A 23,753-nucleotide genomic window follows, 5' to 3' on the forward strand; every position below is an offset into this window, starting at 1 on the left:
TCCCTGCTTACTCATTAACTCCTGAAACTAAAGCAAATCCAGATCTTCTCCCAGGGTACATCTAGACTACATCCCTCTGTCGCCAGAGGGATGTAAATTATACATACCAACAGTGCAAATGAAGTGGGGATTTAAATCTCCTGTGCTTCATTTGAATAAAAATGGCTGCCGCGTTTTGCCGAGTCAGCAGTTTGTCAGCAAAAAGCAGCAGTCAAGAGGGGGATTGGGTGACAAAGAAAGCCTTTGTCGGCCGATCCCTTATGCCTCGTAAAATGAGGTTCACAGGATCATCTGACAAAGGCTTTCTTTGTCGCCCGATCCCCGTCTTGACAGCTACTTTTTGCTGACAAACTGCTGACTCTGCAAAAAGCGGTGGCCATTTTAATTCAAATGCAGCACAAGAGATTTAAATCCCCACTTCATTTGCAATGTCGGTATGTCTAATTTACATCCAAGGGATGTAGTCTAGACATACCCCCATATAGTTATGTTCCATATGTTATTTGTCCAGCTGTAATTGTGCTTGAGGGTTCCAGTCACATTAATAGACAACTTTTTTATGCATGCATGAAATAAAAATAATTCTTATTATCAAATGTGTTTATGTCAAGAATCAACCATGTACCCAAATTCAATTCCTGGGTTGTGATGACTCAGTGGACTCCGGCCTGTAGGATCCTGGTGCCAAATAGTTTGCCAGAGTTAGAGACAGAATAATGCAAAATATCCACTGTTCAGCAGAGTAGGCCAATAAGTATAGGCTACTGTCAGGAGGTACGCCCCTGATGGAGGTTGCGGCCCCCTTCTACTGGCCTGTGTCTCGATCCGGGCCCCTCCCTCCGGGTCTATACAGCACCCAATGTCCCAAAAGTCCAGGTCCCTCTATTAGGGTATATACGGTACCCAGAGTCCCAACACAAATGTCCAGGCCCCTCTATCAATGCATATACGGTACCCAGAGTCCCAACACAAAAGTCCAGGTCTCTCTATCAGGGCATATACGGCACTAGAGGCCTAGCTGCTCCGAGAAGCCTCTCCTGGCCCGGAGTTTGATTATCCAGGGCAGAGGGAATGGGTGGTAGGGGGACCTGGGCCCTCCCTCTCCACCGGGTCCCAGCCCAGGGCCCTTTAGGCAGGGCCTATGGCTGCTGCCCATTCGGCGGGGGATCCGGCCGATACGCGCCGAGCCGAACTTTGGATCCTTTGCCCTGGGCTGCTTCCTACCGCGCCCCGGTTCCCCTGGGGCCTCCGAGTCGGTACCTGCCGGGGTCCTGGGCGTGCTCCTGCCTCCCTGGGGTCGGCAGCTGCTCGCTCTGTCTCCGGGTCCGGCACGGGCAACGACTCCGGTCTCAGCTGCCGCAGCAACACTGGCCCGGCTTGGTCTGCTCCCTCATCCTGCGGCCTCCCCGACTACAGGGCTCCTTCTGCTTTTATACCCGGCCTCTGCTGGGAGCATGCCCGGCAGGGCCGGAGGGGCAGGGCTTTCTCCGCCAGCTGGGCCTGGGCTACCCCCTGTCTGTCAGTGCAGGGCCTGTCCACCCCATCACAGCTACATAAAATAATAGGGTTTGGGAATCTGTAGAGCCATTTTGGCCTCATGACCCAATTCCATCCCTCTCTCTCAGAAAAATCCCCCACAAGGCTCTGTTAGAGCTAGAGAAATAAAATAAAGCTGCTGTACATAGAACACCCAGACAAGAGAAGCAGTAGTATCTGTGTCCTGGTGTCTTCTGTCAGCTTTGTGACCTTATGAGAGTCAAGTGAAAATAATTCAATCTACACATTCTGCGTGCACTGGGAAGGAGGGAAGTCAGCCCTCTGAGGTGAAACTCACTACAAGTTATTTACTACATTTAGTAGTAAAGCAGATGGCTGGATTATTTTACAGCTCTTAGTGAGGTGTATTCAGCTAGTGTGGTAGATGGGATCCAATAAATATCTGCATTATAGTGATATTGCACTGTAGGAGGTTAATATAAAATACTACGTGGCTATGTGTATACTGCGCCCATTTGGCACAAGAACTATGCAAATAAATGAGGCGAAGTGTGGAATATCACTGTATCTCATTTGCATAATTAATGAGGCTCCGTTTTTGAGCAAGAGGCTTTTGCGCAAAAAAGAGCTGTCTACATGGTTCCTTTTTGCACAAAAACCCCCTCTTGCGCAAGAGCCGTTCGTCCACATTTTTTCCAAAGCACCAAAATGTAATTCCAAATCTAATCTTATTGTGCCTTCAGACCACAAGCAAAGATTACGTGCTTTACAGGCATGTATTGCACTATTGGTGACAGAAAACAAATAATAAAATTTCCACCAAAATGCAGAATAAAGAGCTTTGATCCTTTAAAATAACATGTTGCAATAAAAGCAACACAGCAATAATAATAAAAAAATTCGCCAGGAATCAGAAATCTTTGGAATATTATAGGAGTTATAACCAGCAAGATGTCTTCAAATGTGACCATAGGTTATACTCCTTTAACTGTGACTCTCTGGTCTGGCAACAGACCACTGATCTTCCTGAACCACAGAGCCCATGTTAAAGGAGGTCAGGCAGCAGGACAGGAGCATGGAGGAAGGGGGAATGGCAACACAGCCAGGAGCCCTGTGTTGAGGGAGGGGCGGGTTGCGCAGCAGGGAGTTCTGGCCCCTGAAGCCAGGTGGTAGCGGGGGACCAGCAGCGGCTGCGGAGCTTCGGGAGGCCTGGGGAGCCTCAGCTGGATAGGCAGCAGTGGGGGCTGGACTGGAGTCTTAGCCAGGGGCAGCGTGAGTCCTGCTGGGAGGGACCTCCCATCGTTCGGCAAATCCCCTTGTTCGGGACCAGTCAGATCCCGAAGGTGCCGGATGAGGGAGGTCAAACCTGCATTTTAATTAAACTTTGGCAGTTAATTCCACATGTTTCATTAAGGTACAGATAACCTGTAAAATAAAAGTAGGCTATTTATCTTAAGTTCACAATGTCAAAAGATTGAAAGGTACTAGTGAATCTTTAAATGTATTATGAAGTTTTTCCAAGAGCACAAAAGCAGTTTTCTGATATAGCTGAATTCTCATACATTCAGCCTCCAAACCTAAAGGTATTTGCTTAGAGGACTTTGAAGATCCAAGTCTTTGGTTAATTTTCTCCTGCATTTGTGATTTTCCTACCATTTTACCCAAATTAAGATTCTTAGAAAAATTCCTTTAATACAAGCAGTTACTTATATATTCTTTGCATTTATACACTACCTTGTATTTCAATTATTTTAATGTGAACAGGAATAAGGGACATTTTCTCTGCTATGTGCAGGGAATTAACCACATGACTCAGAGAAATGGGGTTTGCATGATTAAATTAAAATGAACATGTCTGGAAAATTCTCCCATTTAAACACTGTTGATATCACAGAAGGTGGAAGCTTCCCATTCAGAAAAAGAGCCCACCCATTCAAAGGATAGCACCATTAAATGACTGAGCTTGAGGCAAGAATTAGAGTGTGAAATTCAATGGTCTGTGTTACACTGCATCGAGTGCAGGGTTACCCATTTCTTGTACTCATCCATTAAAAAAAAATCCCACATATTTCTTCATTGCCAAAAAAAGGAGCAAGTATAAGATGTAGTGTACTTTTAGGGCAGACTTGAATGTGGCCAAATTCCTTTAAACATCAGGGAACAGGTCTACTTGAAGAGCAACCCCTCCCGGGGAAAAGACCTACAGCTGATTCTGATGCCAACGTTTTTTGAAAGAGATATCATACAGAAATATAGCAGGGACGAAAAGGTGAACTTTTACTGTGTAGCTATGTGTAACAGTTAGCCACAGAGCAAAAAGGTCAGCATGCTACCTGCTTTCTGCACTTCAGCTGTAATTAGGGTCTAAATACTGCTTGCCCACAAAGCCAAACATTTCATAATTAAACTAATGTATAACTTTAATTGCTTAATGATAATGATCTTTTATAAGGCATCCTTCATCCAAAAAGAAAAAAAGTAGTTTAGAGACTTTACTAGCTGACTATACAAAGTTTATAAGAACACAGCAAGAATCACCACATCTATCAGAAAAGTGTAGCCACTTCAGCTGCATACACAGCGGCACAATAATGAATAGTGTTTGTATACAATAAATACATTTTGTGAGGGCTCAGAACATGCAGTTTTCTGGGTAATAAGCTTTTAAGTTAAATACACACATTAAAGCATCTTAAAAATAAAAAGATAATCTGTTAGCCTAAGGAAGTTTACTGAATGAAACTGGACTGAACAAGCCAGAGGGAACTTAATAGAAAAGCCATCATGGATTCAGAAATCATCGTTTTGAACTTGAAATGTTTTCTAGCATCTGATTAGCCACAACAAAACCCTTTTGATTTTCTTCTTTGTAATCCTGCTGTTCCTCACTGCTACCTTAGGGTATGTCTACACTACCCCCCTAGTTCGAACTAGGGGGGTAATGTATGCATACCGAACTTGCTAATGAAGCCTGGGATTTGAATTTCCCGGGCTTCATTAGCATAAAGCCGGCGCCGCCATTTTTAAAAGCCGGCTAGTGCGAACCTCGTGCCACGCGGCTACACGCGGCACGGACTAGATAGTTCGGATTAGGCTTCCACGTTCCACGAGGCGTACAGATAGTTCGGATTAGAAGCCTAATCTGAACTATCTAGTCCGTGCCGCGTGTAGCCGCGCGGCATGGGGTTCGCACTAGCCGGCTTTTAAAAATGGCGGCGCTGGCTTTATGCTAATGAAGCCCGGGAAATACAAATCCCGGGCTTCATTAGCAAGTTCGGTATGCATACATTACCTCCCTAGTTCGAACTAGGGGGGTAGTGTAGACATACCCTTTGAGACTTCTAAGTCTAATACAAGTTTAACCTGAAGATCATGTATGTGTTCCGTACACCCTGAATGAGAGAAATTTGAAAATAGCATAATTTGGTTCACACATGTGCTCTGACTCACTTCAGACTTCCATTTGAGTTGAAGACGGGCAGGATGGACTGACCGCATCTCCAGATCCTTCTGCATAGGCAATTTGACAAGATCTGAAGAAGAGAAGAAGAAGCCTGGAATGTGGAATATAGGAACCATGCTTCTCAAAGAGTTTTCAGTCACAGGTAAATAACTTCAAGTAATGTCCCCTATTGTATTCCGCTCAGATGGTTGACTAGCATTGCTAAAGGAGGGCATAAAGATGAGGATGGAAGGTTATGCAGTGAACTGCTGTGCCAAAAGGAGGCATTCACCACAGAGTCCTGCCGTCAGGCATAGTGTATTGCATCCTGCTCCTCATGGATACTTTACATGTGTCTATGAGATGCACGTCCTGAAGGAAGGATATGTTCATAGCTTGAGCAGCAGTGAGAGGTAGTCACAAGAATTGAGGAAGTTTAATGCATTGGGTGATTTTCTGGGTTGATATTGTCTATTCCCAATTTTTTTTAGCTACTGCAATTAACAATCTGGAGGATTACCTGACAGGTTTCATTGTCTGCAAGCTAGAGCATTCCAGACTTCAAAGGAATGGAGTAGACCTTCTTCAGAGGTATGTGGTTTCACGAAATGAACAGGCAAGTGAATGGACTGGTTAATGTTAAAGTGAGGTACCATCTTCGGGATACATTTATGGTGTAGATATAAGGAAAACTTATCCTTGCAGAACATCTGTGAACAGCAGGTCTGCCAATGTAACTCCAAGATCACAGACTTTTCTCACCAAAGTAAGAGCAACCAGGAAGGCAAGGGAGTACGCAAGGGGGCAAGTGAGTACACAGCATTTCTCTCATGGATCAGTTGGGTTCCAAAAGAATACTGTGCCTATGACTACCTATGTGACCAATAAGCGATATACGCAGAAGTTTGTGGGGTATCCACATGGAATGGGGTACCAGCGGTTCCCAGGTGGATGAGGGATTAGCTGTCCCCATAGATGTGCAGATCTCCATGAAAGTGCCTAGAAGCAGTACGTCTAGGTAGTTCTCCTTGTTCTGATTCATTGAAAGAGGAAAAGGCAGATTCTGGTTCTAACCACTGGAGCCAACAAAACCTATTACAGGACTTGTGAGGAAGTTGAGAGACTTCATACCCAAGGCACATCTTATAGAAGGGATATGGTCTCCATGGAAACAGACTGGCCCAGAGGAGGAGAAGACTCTTGGTCTGTAAGCAATATTTCTTGGGGCTCTGCTACAAGTTTGGATCTTCCTAGTTTAAGGGGCACCCATGGGCTGAGCTACTGAAAGGAATGTCCACTCTCTTGGAGTTAAAGTAAACATAGCCCTATGCTAATGGGAGTGCTCCTAATCTCCCATTTAGGCCCATCATGATGTCAAAGAGTAGGGGAGGGTCTGGCCAGCACCAGAATTGGCTATAGTAGGAGGAGGCGCACTCCTCACTGAATTGGACCAACCTACAGGGGGGTTCCCCACCCTTGGTCTGAATATGGTCTCATGGCCATCTCCGTGAGATACTTGCAGAGACAAAGTGCTTGACCTCAGCTTCAGCTGAGGAAGAACTGAGAAAAATGCACCTAACCACAATGTGAGCTTCTCCTGGGCAGGACAGGCAATTCTGATGGTCATAGCTGATTAAGACAGATTACAATAGAATGGGCAGAGTCTGAAGACCAGAGTCCTAGGCATATTCCAGTACTTGCCCTGAGATGGGGTTAGAGGGCTGGGGGGGAGGGGGATCTAAGTTACTCTAAGGCTATAAGTACTAAATTAGAAAAGAAATAAACTACTGATAAAACTGTTTTAAAATGACATACCGTTGTGATTTTTAGAAGAACATCAGACAAAGTCCCAACATGGACTGTGCAGAAATGAGAGGGAACTTGAAAAAGTCAGTCTAACCTGCTCTTTATCACCTCAGCGGAGGCACAAGGCGAGTCAGAGTGCGTGCACACACCAATAAGCATAATTTTCAAAGTTGTCCATCTCCAGGCGCATGGTGCATAGGTGTACCCCACAGAGGAACACCAGATTGACAATCACCTGAAGAAGAACAAGGTCTTAAAATATGAAGTGTTAGACAACCTTAAGTGCAGGGGTACCAACAGCATTCTATCTACAAAGAAGACTTCCTTCTGAATGCAAGTAATTCTGTTCCAAAGACTGATACCTGTCTGCCTGCATTCATGAACCAAATCACTGTTTTTCTACCAGTTAGCATATAGGGATCAGTCTTCTGATGTTCTTCTGACATCAAATTGAAATCCAGACCATATTTCCCTCATGTTATATACTAACTGCATAACACATACAGGCATTCGATTCAGAATTCTGATTCACAAAGTTGGCTTCCTGGCAGAAGTTTAAAAAGCTGATCTTTACCAGGGATGATGCTGGTAAGCATCATCCTTAATGGATGATACTTACCAGGTAACAGTTAACCATTACCTAAGAGCAGCTCTCCTCAGACAGTCCGTCATGAGTGCAGGGCTGCTCTAGCCTCACAGGAGGAGTCAGCAGCCTTGGGGGGTAGGGAAGGTAGAAGCGGCAACAGGGGAAGGGAGGGTGCAAACTTTGCACTGGATGGAAGCAACAGCAGAGGGGGAGGGCAAGGACGCCATTTTGGGAAGGGGAGGGGGAATGCGCATTACTTTTCATCCCGTTCCCTGGACTATCAGGGAGTGAGGGGGAAGGGCTTGCATTCTGTGAATGCCTCTCATACCTGGCTGGTGAGCTCTCTTTGGGGCAACAGGATGAAAAACAATCCAAGTTCCAGAGCACATGGCTGCTGCCCCCCCTACCATTCTGAAATGCCGCCCTTGCGGGGGAGGCTGGGAGCCTTATGCTGGCTGGGAGCTGGCAGCCCTCTCTCCTGCCGCTGCTACTTTCACTCCTTCCCTGATGAGTCTGCCAACTTCCAGCCTGCATGGACTGGGAGCCAGCAGCCCCACAGGGCTGGAGCAGCTGGGCTGGAGCAACTCCTTTCAGGCTGGTCGGGGTGGGCAGGCTGTAATGGTCCCTTGCCCACCACCATTTCATTAGTTAACTGGTTAAACTTAACATTTAACTAGTTAACAAGTTAACAGGGATTTAACATCCTTATTCTTTAGCGTGGCTGCTGAATGCCCAGAGAGAAATGTTGGATATGACCTGTAACCTGACACAATTTTAAATCCTATTTTCTGCACTGCTCGTGAAAGTGGAACAACAAGACATAAGAAGTGTTTTCAGATGAAAAACTACAACAATCAGTTTTCAGTACAAGCAGGATTTAGGTGAAGCTGTAATAGTATATGCAGTTCTGCTACTCTGGAATTAGATGCGCCGAATCACTCGTGACAAGATGTATTCACTCAAGAACGAAGCTAAACAAGGGGGTTATTGTATGCCACTGATCGTTAGCAGCCACACTTACTGATTGAAAATTCTCAGAATAAAGGCTGAAAGCAGCCCATAAACTTTAGTCTTTAAAGAAAAAATGCTGACCCAACTTCTATCCTCAGTTACACATGTAGCAACTCAAAACGAAGTCAATGATTTTGCATGAGTTTAGCTAGAGGAAGGATTAAAATTGTCTCTGCAATGATGACAGTGTTTTAAGTTGGGGCTAATCTACACTAGTTTATAGAGCATCACAACCCCCTCCAAAAAGAATATTGGGGGTTCCTGTAAAGACAAAACTTGAAACCCTTAATCTTGCTAGCATGAGAAGCTGAGAAATATCCACGCATAAAAATAAAAACCAAGTTATATTTCTTTAGTAATTTCCAGTAACATTCCAATGTATTCCCCAATCATAATCCAGGAATGCCACCCAAACTAAAGCCAATCAGAGAACTAAAATTCAATCTACACTTCAAATAGAGCATATCATAGAATCATAGAATACTGGAAGGGACTTTGAGAGGTCATCGAGTCCAGTCCCCTGCCCTCGTGGCAGGACCAAATACTGTCTAGACCATCCCTGATAGACATTTATCTAACCTACTCTTAAATATCTCCAGAGATGGAGATTCCACAACCTCCCTGGGCAATTTATTCCAGTGTTTGACCACCCTGACAGTTAGGAACTTATTCCTAATGTCCAACCTAAACCTCCCTTGCTGCAGTTTAAGCCCATTGCTTCTTGTTCTATCCCCAGAGACCAAGATGAACAAGTTTTCTCCCTCGTCCTATGACACCCTTTTAGATATCTGAAAACTGCTATCATGTCCCCCCTCAATCTTTTCTTTTCTAAGCTAAACAAACCTAATTCCTTCAGCCTTTCCTCATAGGTCATGTTCTCTAGACCTTTAATCATTCTCATTGCTCTTCTCCAATTTCTTCACATCTTTCTTGAATGCGGTGCCCAGAACTGAACACAATACTCCAACTGAGGCCTAACCAGCGCAGAGTAGAGCGGAAGAATGACTTCTCATGTCTTGCTCACAACACACCTGTTATTGCATCCCAGAATCATGTTTGCTTTCTTTGCAACGGCATCACACTGTTATCTTATATTCAACTTGTGGTTCACTATAACCCCTAGATCCCTTTCTGCCGTACTCCTTCCCAGACAGTCGCTTCCCATTCTGTATGTATGAAACTGATTGTTCCTTCCTAAGTGGAGCACTTTGCATTTGTCTTTATTAAACTTCATTCTATTTACTCAGACCATTTCTCCAATTTGTCCAGATCATTTTGAATTATGACCCTATCCTGAAGATTAGTCACAACCCCTCCCAGCTTGGTATCATCTGCAAACTTAATAAGCGTACTTTCTATACCAATATCTAAATCATTGATGAAGATATTGAACAGAGCCAGTCTCAAAACAGACCCCTGCGGAACCCCACTTGTTATGCCTTTCCAGCAGGATTGTGAACCATTAATAACTACTCTCTGAGTACGGTTATCCAGCCAGTTATGCACCCACCTTATAGAAGCCCCATCTAAGTTGTATTTACCTAGTTTATTGATAAGAATATCATGCGAGGCCGTATCAAACACCTTACTAAAGTCTAGGTATGCCACATCCACCGCTTCTTCCTTATCCACAAGACTCGTTATCCTATTAAAGAAAGCTATCAGATTGGTTTGACATGATTTGTTCTTTACAAATCCATGCTGGCTGTTTCCTATCACCTTGCCACTTTCCAAGTGTTTACAGACGATTTCCTTAATTACTTGCTCCATTATCTTCCCTGGCACAGAAGTTAAACTAACTGGTCTGTAGTTTCCTGAATGTTCTTATTTACCTTTTTATAGATGGGCACTATCTATATTTGCCCTTTTCCAGTCCTCTGGAATCTCTCCTGTCTCCCATGATTTTCCAAAGATGATAGCTAGAGGCTCAGATACCTCCTCTATCAGCTCCTTGAGTATTCTAGGATGCATTTCATCAAACCCCGGTGACTTGCAGGCATCTAACTTTTCTAGGTGATTTTTAACTTGATCTTTTTTTATTTTACCTTCTAAAACTACCCGCTTCCCACTAGCACTCACTATGTTAGGCGTTCCTTCAAACTTCTCGGTGAAGACCGAAACAAAGAAGTCATTGAGCATCTCTGCCATTTCCAAGTTTCCTGTTACTGTTTCTCCCTCCTCACTGACCAGTGGGCCTACCCTCTCCTTGGTCTTCCTCTTGCTTCTAATGTATTTATAAAAAGTCTTGTTGTTTCCCTTTACTCCGGTAGCTAGTTTGAGCTCATTCTGTGCCTTTGCCTTTCTAATCTTGCCCTTGCATTCCTGTGCTGTTTGCCTATATTCATCCTTTGTAATTTGTCCTACTTTCCATTTTTTATATGACTCCTTTTTTATTTTTAGATCATGCAAGATCTCGTGGTTAATCCAAGGTGGTCTTTTGTCATATTTTCTATCTTTCTAACACATTGGAATAGCTTGCTTTTGGGCCCTTAACAATGTCCCTTTGAAAAACTGCCAACTCTCCTCAGTTGTTTTTCCCCTCAGTCTCAATTCCCATGGGACCTTACCTGTCAGCTCTCTAAGCTTACCAAAATCCGCCTTCCTGAAATCCATTGTCTCTATTTTGCTGTTCTTCCTTCTACCCCTCCTTAGATTTGTGAACTCTATGATTTCATGATCACTTTCACCCAAGCTGCCTTCCACTTTCAAATTCTCAACTAGTTCCTCCCTATTTGTTAGGATCAAATCTAGAACAGATTCTCCCCTGGTAGCTTATATAAAGTGGGGAACCTAAGACTGGGGGCTGGCTGCAGCCCACGGCTTGCTTGGATCTGGCTCCTGAGGCTCGGGACTCCCTCCTCAGCATTGGGGAGCCCATGCTGGTAAGGGGAGCTTTTGTTTGTTTGTTTCTCACTTGTATGCAGCCCCTGACTGATTTTTCTGTGGGTCAGTGGCACCAATTCAAACAAGGTTCCCCAACCCAGATATAAAGTAAGTGGAATGTTGGTCTAGTGGTTAAAGCATAGGACTAGGGAGCTAGAAAGGATGTTTTCTCTTCCCAGCTTGGCAAATGACTCAGTGTATACCTTCATTTAAGCCACTGAATATCATTAGTCTGGAAAAGAGAAGATTGAGAGGGGACATGTTAGCGGTTTTCAGGTATCTAAAAGGGTGTCCCAAGGAGGAGGGAGAAAAATTATTCTTCCTGGCCTCTGAGGATAGAACAAGTAGCAACGGGCTTAAACTGCAGCAAGGGAGGTTTAGGTTGGACATTAGGAAAAAGTTCCTAACTGTCAGGAATAAAGTTTCTATGGTTAGATCTATGGTTAAACACTGGAATAAATTGCCTAGGGAGGTTGTGGAATCTTCATCTGTGAGATATTTAAGAGTAGGTTAGATAAATGTCTATCAGGGATGGTCTAGACAGTACTGGGTCCTGCCATGCGGGCAGGGTACTAGACTGGATGACTTCTCGAGGTCCCTTCCTGTCCTAGGATTCTATGATTCTATGGTTCTATACCGTAGTTCCCATTTGAGATATTTTATCTACCTAACAAAGTTGAAAGATTTAATTGTAAAATGGTTTAAGTAATTGAAAAGAAAACTTCACAGAAGCACAAAGTAAATGAAGATCACTGTATCTTTATGTGCACACTTTAGAATCTCAACTGTTCAGATTCATTTGACATGCACCATGTAAGAAACTAGACCATTAATTCCCAATTGGCTCATCGGTATCCACTAATCACTCCTGTCTCTGCACCATTAGCTTTCTCTCTGATGGACACTTTGACTGGATCTTCAAGTATATACCACTTTCAGGCAAGTTTCAGTTTAGAATGAAATGGTATCACAATTGTAACCAGTTAACATTAGATACATCTATTCATATTCATACAATACAATCTAGCTTGTTGAACACGACGCAGTAGTCTTGTTAGACTATGGTAACAGCAGAATCAATCAGCTCATTTGACCGCCTGTGAAATGGTATGTTTTAGAGTCATTTAGACAAGCTCATGGAAGTGCCCATCTGTGTCACATAGATGCTGTTGTAAAAGCACCTTAGTATTTGTCATAAAAGGACTTGACATTTTAAGCTCAATTGCCTTTGATGTAAAGACAGATAGACTGACAGACAGATAGGTAGACAGACAGATAGATATGCATGCCTGTGGATATAGTCGCTTTACAATAAAACTATGTGCATCAGTGGACAACTCTATTTTACTTTAAAATCTTGCATCTCTATATGAGAATATTTTTAGATTTTCTTTCAGAAGTACACATTCCTGAGGATACATGGATTATATAAACACTCTTTTTCTGACTTTTCTGTTATTAAAATAAATCTTAAACACCACTTTTCGTATCTAAGGCTGCATCTACACTGCATTATTTTGGAATACTGGAGTATCCTGAAATAGCTCTACCATATCTTAACAGTAAGCCTGTTATTTTGAAATATAACAGGCTCAGTACTCTGGTGTCCCCGTAAACCTCATTCCAAGAGGAGTAAGGGACGTTTCGGAATAGCGGGTTGTTTTGAAACTTGGTACTGTCTGGACCAGTGTTTCTTAACCAGTGGTATAAGTATCCTTAGGGTACTTGAGAGAAGTCTGGGGGGTATGTCAACACAATTGAAATTTGGAGAAAACTGAATTTTTGTTTAAAGTTTTACAGCGTTTTATTATTTTTCTACTTTTTACACCCAAAAATTTCATCGCCCGCCCAACTACGATTAGGTTGTTTAAACAAATGTGTTGCAATGGTCGAAAAAAAATGTGTCTGAAAACTGTAGGTACTGGGGGTACTTTTTTTTTAAAGGGGGCACTTTATAAAAAAAGGTTGAGAAACATTTGTCTAGACAGTGTCAAATAACATAATAAGCTATTTCGAAATAAGATCCAGATAAGATACGCAATATGTGTAAGCTCAAATTGCTAATCTTATTTCAAACTACAGTGCAGTGTAGATGTAGCCTAAGAGTATGCCAAATAAATTTTACTTTTAAGAAACAGTAAAAGTCACAGTCTATAACTTTCCATAGTTTTGTAACTGGCTAATTGGGTGTCATGGAAATATCTGCAAATGTTGCCACCAGAGGATTACTTATGTGTTTTCTTTTGTATTTCACATGTTGAGAACACTGAGAATATTGTATTAAGGTCCCCAAGCACATGTACATAGTTTATTGGCTTTAGCAGCTGCCAGATGTTTAGTCATAAGGTGCTACTCTATTTTAAACATGTCACCTAGAAAAAATGGCACCATAAAATGTAGGGTACATCTGCACTAGCCCCCAGTTTGAACTAGGGAGGCTAATGAGGGCGACCAAAATTGCAAATGAAGTGTGGGATTTAAATATCCCTCTCTTCATTAGCATGTTCCTGGCTGGTCGCCATTTTGGAAACTGACTAGCTGGGAATAACTGCCCGCGTCTACATGCGGCAGTGAAACGGGATTTCGAAGTAAACCCCTAACTCAAATTAGCTGTTACTTCTCGTGGAATGAGGTTTAACAGCTAATTCAAGTTAAGGGGTTTACTTCCAACTCCCATTTCACTGCCACATGTAGATGTGGGCAGTTATTCCAAGCTAGTCAGCTTCCAAAATGGCGACCACCCGGGAATAATGAAGCGTGGGATATTCAAATCCAGTGCTTCATTTGCAATTTTGGTCATCCTCATTAGCCTCCCTAGTTTGAACTAGGGGGCTAGTGTAGACGTACCCGTACTCTATACGATAGAATAAGAGAGACCTGTCTAGTACTAGACCCAATACTGTTCTATATATGTTCTGCGTGATGTTGTTCATAACAGACTTCAGTCAGGCTAGAGGTGCCAGCCTCCAACTCAAAATTTCCAACAATGCTAAAAGCATCTACCAATGACTAACTCAAACGCCTTTCAGCAGTGATAGATGTAGTCATTTGAAATGGAAACAAGAGTTTCCCAAAACTTTAGTTCTCCTAGAAGTAGTTACAGATGAAAGGGGAAACTTCCCGAAGTGTGATAAAAATGGTAATTTAGTTAAAAATGTATTTGATCACTAGTGCCCTGAAGGAAAAAACAAGCCCAAATTCAACACCCAAGGATACTGATTCACTGCTATTAGATAATGTGCTTTTTGCCAAATAGATGCCAGCAACAATTTTATTGTTTTCAGTCTTAATGAAGAAATCAGGAAATGTCTTTAGTTACTTGATATTATAAGCTGCTTTCATTTTTTCATTTTCAAGCCTAGTAAGATAATTAGTTACTTTCATGGCCATTGTCTATTGTGCTGTTATAAATGGAGCAGTTGGCTCCAACTCAGCCAATTATTTTTGGTCCTGAATTTTCCTGCAGATGGAATATACACTCTTACTATAAGGTTTTCCTTTATGTGCCAATTACTATCATCTGTAGAATGAATATTCAACCATGCAACACAGAAACAGCATACAGGCCTTTTAAAATGTTCACAATAGTAGCTATTTGACAGGAAAATGCACTATGGATCTGCCTGTGAGGTCAGCCTTGTTAGGAATACATCACTGTTATTAGTTTTCTGTAGATGTTAGGAAGGAAGAAATGCAACTCCTTTTCCTGCCCCCTCTTTCTGTTTCTCTCCAGTGACATTTTCCACACTCAAAAAGCAGGTGCCACTGTTGCTCTCACTTTCCTTTTGTTCCATAGAAAATGCACTGTATAAGAAAGCGCCTGTTATAATCTGGCTATGATGCTCGTAGGTATATACTATTGTTATCCTCCTGTCCCACACCTGAAAAGAACTGCTTTGCTATTTTAACCAGTTCTCTTTTGGCTTTTAGCCTAAATTTCAGTTTGCTTCCCAATGTCTTAGACTATATCTACACCATGTGGTTTTCCAGGATACCTCCAATATCCTGAAAAAACTCCACCGCGTCCAGTGAATGCATCTGCTCTTCTGCTTTTTTTTTGCGGAAGAGCAGATGTGCTTTTTCGGAAGCCCTGTCTTTCTCCTCCCAAGAGGAAGAAGGACTCTTCTGAAAGAGGAGGCTTTTCTGAAATTTGGTCCAGTGTAGACAGCCAAATTTTGGAAAAGCCTCTTCTGAAAAAACAATCAGAAAAAGGGTACGCAAATTGCAAAGTGCAATTTGAATACTTTTTTCCAATAGATCCCTGTAGTGTAGACATAGCCTTACAGTTGACTTTGCTCTCTTTGACTTTTTGGTGTCACTTCCCCGCCCCCTCAGTTCTTTAAGAGTGAACAGTTGGCCATCTTGTTCTTCAGAATCGACCTGAAAGGAAAACTAAGTTTCCAACACAGGTAGTTGAAATTTTTTTAAATGGCAATATTTAAAAAAGTATCAATAATTGTATTTTTCCTTTTTTTCTTCCCCTTTCCCCCTGCCAGTAAATGCCAAAATGAAATTTGTTTAGGCTTAAAATTTAACTAAAGAAAACCAAAGCAACTTCTTCCACCAAAAAAAAGCCTTCAAAAATATTTTAAGTCAAAATGAAAAACATTAAATATTTTAATTTCAAAATGTGAATTTGAATTAAAAAAATTAAATTCAAAATTCATTAGAAATTTCTTACAGGAAAATATTTTTAATTTAAAGAAAAACTGTTAGGATTTTGTTTGATATTTCTCATGTTAGTTAACAGTTTCAATTTTCTGATGTGCTGTTGTTTCTAGCACTAAGGCTGCAGAAAAAAGCTTGAAAATTAAAAAAAAAATAGAAGTAATTTGATTCAGTAAGGCCTGCTTACTTCTGCACAGAACCGCCCACCTCCAATCCCCAAAGATGGTGGTTTAAAAATCAGCACTGTTAACTCATTCACTGCTGATCAAAGCTAGTGGAAAGATAGATGGGAGAAATCACCAATCTAGAGTCCGCTGAGGCTGTGTCTACACTATCAGATTATTTCTAAATAAGTTATTTTGAAATAATAACTCCCAAAATAACTATTTCAAATAAGCTTATTCCTCTTCACAAGCAGGAGTTGATATTTCTAAATAACAAGCCCATTATTTTGAAATAACAGGCTTAGTAGTGTCAATGCTCGCCTCGTTATTTGGAAATAAGGGGCGTTATTTTGAAATAACTCTCCACGGTAGACATGCCCTCAGACTGGTGTCATTCTGGTGTCATGAGTGGGGGTGCTTATGAGACACTATCACTTTCACTCCCAGTCTGCACTGTTCAGCCAAAATGCTAGAGAGTAGAGCAGAGACTTGGAGTTTATTTTGGAGCAAAGGCCAGTTCTGTTTCTAGCTTCTCTTCAAAATCATGAGAGCTAGAAACAATTTTTTTTATTGGAAATTTTACATTCTGACATCACATGACAGAGGGTTAGGGCCCTGTGCCCATTGTGTCTACACCTTAAACCAGCTTCCCCAAAGTTAGTTGACCTCCACTGAGAAGGAAGACAACCATGAAAAGAAAACAAGGAAGATAACCATTGGAGAAATGGTCTGAGGTAAATAGGATGAAGTTTAATAAAGACAAATGCAAAGTGCCCCACTTAGCAGTCAGTAGTGTGATGCTGTTGCAAAAAAAGCAAAAATGATTCTGGAATGCATTAACAGGTATGTTGTGAGCAAGACACGAGAAGTCATTCTTCCGTTCTACTCTGCACTGGTTAGGCCTCAGTTGGAGCATTGTGTCCATTTCTGGGCACCGTATTTCAAGACAGATGTGGAGAAAGTGGAGAGGGTCCACAGAAGAGCAACAAGAATGATTAAAGGTCTAGAGAACATGACCTATGAAGGAAGGCAGAAAGAATTGGGTTTGTTTAGTTTAGAAAAGCAAAGATTGAGGGGGGACATGATAGCAGTCTTCAGGTATCCAGAAGGGTGTCATGAGGAGGAGGGAGAAAACTTGTTCATCTTGGCATCTGAGGATAGAACAAGAAGCACTGGGCTTACTCTGCAGCAAGGGAGGTTTAAGATTGGACATTAGGAAAAAGTTCCTAACTGTCAGGGTGGTCAAACACTGGAATAAATTGCTCAGGGAGGGTGTGGAATCTCCATCTCTGGAGATATTTAAAAGTAGGTTAGAAAAATGTCTATCAGGGATGGTCTAGACCAGTGGTCCCCAACACGGTGCCTGCGGGGTCATTTGTGTGTGCCCGCCATGTGCTCGGGACTGGCCTGGCCCCGGGTACATGGCGCATGCATAGTGCCGGAGCCGGCCCCGGGTGCATGGCGCACGGTGAGCGCCGGCCCCGGGAGCGCCACGAACTGGTCGCCCGCGCTCTGGGCGTGCGGTGCATGGGGGGAGTGCCGGCCCCAGGTGCACGGCGCTTGGAGGGGGCGTCGGCACTTGGAGGGGGGCGCCGGCCCCGGGCGCGTAGCACTTGGAGGGGGGCACCGGCCCCAGGAGCATGGCACTTGTGGGGGGGCGCCGGCCCCAGGCGCACGGCACTTGGGGGGGTGGTGCCGGCACCGGGCGTGCAGCACTCGGGGGGGAGGGAGGGCTCCGGCCCCGGGCACTCAGCGAATTTGCCGCCCACACTCCGGGCGTGCGGTCCTTGGGGGGGGTCGCCGGCCCCAGGCACACAGTGCTTGATGGGGGGGTGCTGGCCCCAGGCGTGCGGCCCTTGGAGGGGGCCCCGTCCCTGGGCATGCGGCTATGGGGGAGCCACGCCCCCAGGCACACAAGTGTCTCCACCCTCTGGCGCCTGGCAGGCGAACTACCACGCCCCCTGGCACCCGGCAGCCTCAAATGGTTGGGGACCACTGGTTTAGACCATGGGTTCCCAAACTGGGGGGCATGAAGAAATTCTGGGGTGAGGGGGACGCGAGGTGACCCAGCCACACACCTCTTCCCCGTCAATCCCACCCCAATGTTTACTGCTATTTTTTGGGAAGGGGAGCATGGGTGTTTCTCAAAAATCAAAAGGGGATGTGATGCCAACATTTTGGGAACCACTGGTCTATACAATATTTGGTCCCACTATAAGGGTAGGGTACTGGACTCGATGACCTCTCAAGATCCCTTCCAGTCCTACTATTGTATGATTTCTATGAAAATCCCAGCAAAGCCTGCATGACCAGATGAGATCTGCTATGAGAGATGTCACATTTTGGCATCTCAGGTAGGCAGAGTTAAGGAGAATACAACCATTTCCTCAACTGCTGCAAAATTAACTCTCCCTAAGTTAGTAGCAGCACAGAAAGGAGGTTGTACATATATCAGATAATAAAATAAGTGAGTAGCCACTTTCTCTTTACCTCAGAAATTATCTGGTGACCTATTTTAACCGCTTACTTAATGGTCTTCTAAATCCACACCCCTTTATATCATCAGTCAAGGTAAGGTCATTGCGCAAGCATTTACCCCCTTTGTCCAAGGCAGCAATGAGTTCCATTCGCTCACCATCTTCCTTGATGCAATCCATCCATTGTTTTCACAGCTTTTCTTGGGGTCTCTTTCCTACTACCATCTCCGGCCATGCTTTTCATTTCAGTCAGGGTCATTCTTTGGATTTATGAGGCCCTATGCAGTGCTATTAAACTGGTGCTCCAATGCCCAATGGCAGCTGAGGGAGAAGAATCTTTAGAGATTCTACTTTATAATTTTCAGCAACACATGAATAAAAAATTTGTAAAGCATAATTTAAACTAAGGTCCTGTAGAGTAATATAGTAAATTCAGAAATTGACAGTATATACCTGGGGGTTCCAAATGCCTGTTAAATGGCTTCATTACCACTTGAATGGCTCTTTCACAGGTGCAGTGTTCTGGGGATATGTCTGGCAGGCTTTTTCAAGTTTGCTTCCTCCAGAGAGGATCTAGCTAAGTCACAAAAGAGGGATGGGAGGTGGTGGGTGGGTGGATATCAAACCCCCAAATTTTCAGGTGCCCTATGCAGCTGCTTATCAGTAAGGACAGCCCTGGCTTCAGTCCCCTTCATTCATCATCTGTACACATCCAAATCAGCGAAGGCATCTTCCTGGATTTTTTCTGCCACTCTGGACTTCCATCTTAATAACCGTATTACTAGTAATGGATCTCACCCTGTGTTTTGAGGGGACATTCTCCGCTAGCTCAAATGATAGTACTTCTGTTCTAGGATCCAAGGGTCCTAGGAGAAAGACATTCCTTAGAGATGACATCTACTTAGTTAAAAAACACTTTCAAGCTTGGGCAGCACAACCCTTTTATTGTCCTTTCCATCCAAACATTCTGCTTTTTGTGTCCAGAGTACTAAACACTGAATACAAATAAATACTGGACCACTTTAAGCATTATACATAAAACATTACTACTTTTCTGCTTGTTACATCCCCTCAGCTCTTTTTTTTTAAATAAAGGTAAGATCTATAGTACTAATTGTTCTAGATAAAATATTTCTGCCCTATGACTAGGTAGGAGGATGACCCAAGACAACATGGCGCCGGACTGCTGAAGTAGAAATGAAGAGCATGAATCACACTTGGAGCACTATTGAGAGGCTGGGCAGAGACAGACAGAAGTGGAGGACTTTTGTTGCTGCCCTATACACGTGCAGAGCAATGATGATGATGATGATGACTAGGTACCGTAAAAGCTAATTTGTTATCTGACTGCCCTCCACAGCTTATTCTCTATGGCTGTGTCTAGACTGCATCACTTTTCCGTAAAAGGGATGTAAATTAGACACATCGCAATTGCAAATGAAGCGACGATTTACATCTCCCCCTCTTCATTTGCATAAACATGGCTGCCGCTTTTTTCCGGCTCGGAGCTTTGCCGGAAAAAAGTGCCAGTCTAGACATGGATCTTTCGAAAAATAAAGCCTTACTCCTTTTAAAATAAGGAATTTAAAATAAGGAATGAGGGATCTTTCGGAAAAGGCTTTATTTTCTGAAAGCTTCGCGTCTAGACTGGCGCTTTTTTCCGGCAAAGCTCCGAGCCGGAAAAAAGCGGCAGCCATGTTTATGCAAATGAAGCGGGGGGGATTTAAATCCTCGCTTCATTTGCAATTGCGATGTGTCTAATTTGCATCCCTTTTATGGAAAAGGGATGCAGTCTAGACACAGCCTACTAGAATATCTTCCGTCTTAAATATTAATCCCATGTATGGAACTACAATCAGGCAAGTGCTACAGACAGTCACAGACCAAAACCTGCTTGATTTCAAAGAGAGCTACTTTGCAAATTGTTCCATGTCGCTATTTTTACTATGCACTTCATCACACTTTTTAAGTTGCTTAACTTGTTCTACAAGTATCTTGCAGATCAGGTGAAATGATAAATTTGTGTCTTGCTGATAAAGGTCAAGTATATCTGGATGCAATTAATTTTATTACTGCATGGATTCTAATTACAGAATTATTAGGGTTTAGCAGAGGGAAGGTGAAATTGAATTATTCCCTGATCCTTACACTTGTTCCCACTTTTTGAACCTTACAGCTCTCCTCAAAGATAATCTCTTGCATGTTATCCGGTCCTGCTCTTTCGACAATAAGTACATTTCGTAACCCTATTGCATACTTTCAGCCTCAGATGGTCCCCTGTGCAACAAAAGAACTGGCTCAGCAAAATATTGCAAAGGGCAGGAAGAACAGAATCCCCTCCCGCATTTCACCCCAGGCTTTACTGCCCAGGCTACATTGTAGTTCTCCTCTGTCTCATCTAAGTTAGAGGGGGAAGTTAGGATTGCATAATGAATCATTATTGCAGCTGTCCTGCCTTCAGTTCCCGCTCCCTACATGTGCTTTGGTAGACACCCTGGCTGTGAAGCACCAGTCCCACATGCTTCTCCATTGCCTCTCAGCCAGTCCACTCCCAGAAATGATGGTCTCTGCTTCAGGTATTCTTCACTGGAAGGAAGCAGGATTTGACAATTAGCTCACAACTGCTTTTCTGCCACTGACCCATGAGTCTGGCTTTTAGTACCAGGGTTCATTATGGGTATGTCTACACTAACCCACTAGTTTGAACTAGCGGGGTAATGTAGGCATACCGCAATTGCAAATGAAGCCCGGGATTTGAATTTCCCGGGCTTCATTTGCATAAGTGGGACGCCACCATTTTTAAATCCCCGCTCGTTCGAACCCCGTGCCGCGCGGCTACACGCGGCACGAACTAGGTAGTTCGAACTAGGAATGAGGAGTAACGGTAGATCGAACTAGGAAGCCTAGTTCGAACTACCTAGTTCGTGCCCCGTGTAGCCGCGCGGCACGGGGTTCGAACCAGCAGGGATTTAAAAATGGCGGCGCCCCGCTTATGCAAATGAAGCCCAGGAAATTCAAATCCCAGTTGCGGTATGCCTACATTACCCCGCTAGTTCGAACTAGCGGGGTAGTGTAGACATACCCTATGTTCCCTTATCACTTGCAAACAGTGTAACCAGATATCCTGATTTTATAGGGCAGTGTCAATATTCAGGGCTTTGTCGTATATAGGTGCTTATTACTCAACATCCATGTCCTGATTTTTCACCCTTGTTGACAACAGCATGTATTTCTCAGTATTGATTCCAAGAACAGCATAATTTTTTTTTAAATTTAGGATTGGTTCTAAATCTTCTTGGTCCTGTTATCTCCTTTGCTCTCTCTTCATGGATTAGTTTAGGTTTCAAGGAGATTGATGGCAAATTTGTTGTAAAATTAATCTTGTGTGAAGCTCCCTTATATCTTACCCTTGCCAAAGTTTTAGCAGTTTCTCTTATAGATCACCTTTTTTGGTTGTAAGTTAATTTTATCTGAGACACTTTTAGGGTGTCAAGAGATAGTAAACATATATGTACTCATAATAGCAGAAGATAAAGAAAACAGAGATAAGACCAACATTCCAAAAAGGGTTTCTGATATTGTGTTTCCAAACTGACACCTATGGACTAACTATCAGAAGTCCTTAGTGTCCACAGTTCCCCCAGACTTTGAATTTACGAGTGCTTGAGACACTTTGGGTTGGATCCTCAAAAGTCCTAAAAAAAAAAATCAAATAATCTAAAATTGGAGGATCCTTTTGAAAATATTTGCATATATCCTAAAGCCATTTCTCTAAATAGCACAGCAAAACAGAAAGCTGTTTGCAGCAGCGTATTTGCATTTTGTGTTTGGCATGGAACAGATTATTATACTGATGGTGAATAACAATCAGATTAATAAGATAAACTATTTCTAAAAAGGAAAATCATAACTTTTTTAAAATGCTTACATACATACATAAAAGTGTGTATGTCCTCAGTATATTCAGCGGCATCCTATAAAATATAAAGTAAAATATCCTATTTTATTTAAAACCTACATTTATTACTTTACACATGCATATACAATTATGTAAATAAATATAAGCAGAGCTCAGAAGGCAAGGGAGAGAGAAAAACCTACCGACTAATAATGAACTGTAATGGCAATCATTGTATACATCTACCTTCTTACCTCGCTCACTAGAACTGAGAAATGGTGGCAGATGCATTTCTGTCTTACCCTCAAGTTATGGCTTCTCCCTCAACTAACCATACTTCCCTTCTCACAGATCCATGGAATATATAGTAGAGAGCCAGTGGGCAATGTTGAGGAATACTTATTTCCTTTAAATATCAATGGTACTGTATTTTGAGCAGCTATCAGAATTTGCCCTCTGTCCAAAGAACTGGAGAATTCTACCCTTACGATTGCCCTCAGACTCCTAGATTAGGTAATAAGAATCTTGTGGTCACTGTAACCTCAGATTTTCCAAGTGGAAGGGTATATTATATGTATCTGTTTATTTTGAAATTATATCTAGCTTCTCTTGAAGCAAGAAACTATCAATTTAATACAGTACACATCCAATTTTTGTAAGTTTTATATATTACAATTATTTTAGAATGCTTGGCATTATTAATCCTTTTTATATTGTTAATATAAAGATTCTGCTTCAAAAGCTCAAAAAAGTTTATTTTTTCGCCTTTTTTGCATTGCATGCACTGATGAACTAGCCTGCTCAGCAAGCATTTAACAGATTAGACACTCGAACATGGTTTCAGGCAATGCTCTCTCATGTTTCTGCGTATTGCCTGATAAACACTTCAAAGTAAACCGCTCATAAATATGAAATGAAAAGCTGAGAAGTCGTTATGCACAGCTTTGAGATACAAATCTCTTTATTCCCCTCTGAAGTGGGGTTTGATTGACATAATGAGTCATAGATCCTGTCCAGGGACACACTGCCTTATCCCCTTTTCCTCAGGAGACAGAGACTTTAAAGAAATGCACCTCAGAACTTTCTGACAGACAGCTATAAAAAAGTTGAACATTATAGATTTCTTATTTTGTAATAATACCTAGTTTGACAACTGTGTCATATGTCAAAGATTGATAGCACATTCATGTACAGGCAGAATTAACTGCAACTGTTAAAGGAGGCAAATGGCAAGGTTCAGAAAATTACCATATTGTGTATTGTTCTACATGTTTATCATGGACATAAATTATACCTTGTTCCACAAAGAAACCCATAACCA

The 23,753-nt window shown here is 42.6% G+C and overlaps 1 protein-coding gene and 1 long non-coding RNA gene across 4 annotated transcripts in view; one reads left to right on the top strand and one right to left on the bottom strand.

The window, feature by feature from the left end:
• Positions 1–23,753, bottom strand: part of TENM2 (teneurin transmembrane protein 2) — a 1,107,817-nt gene that overhangs the window by 784,871 nt on the left and 299,193 nt on the right. The gene's annotated exons all lie outside the window — the stretch shown is intronic.
• LOC142818684 (uncharacterized) lies at positions 4,956–19,843 on the top strand. Its single transcript, XR_012896271.1, has 3 exons — positions 4,956–5,102; positions 5,431–5,530; positions 19,684–19,843. It is a non-coding gene; the product is annotated as an uncharacterized LOC142818684 (long non-coding RNA).

The sequence above is a fragment of the Pelodiscus sinensis genome, chromosome 17 (genome assembly GCF_049634645.1).
Source record: "Pelodiscus sinensis isolate JC-2024 chromosome 17, ASM4963464v1, whole genome shotgun sequence".
Taxonomy (NCBI): Eukaryota; Metazoa; Chordata; order Testudines; family Trionychidae; genus Pelodiscus; species Pelodiscus sinensis.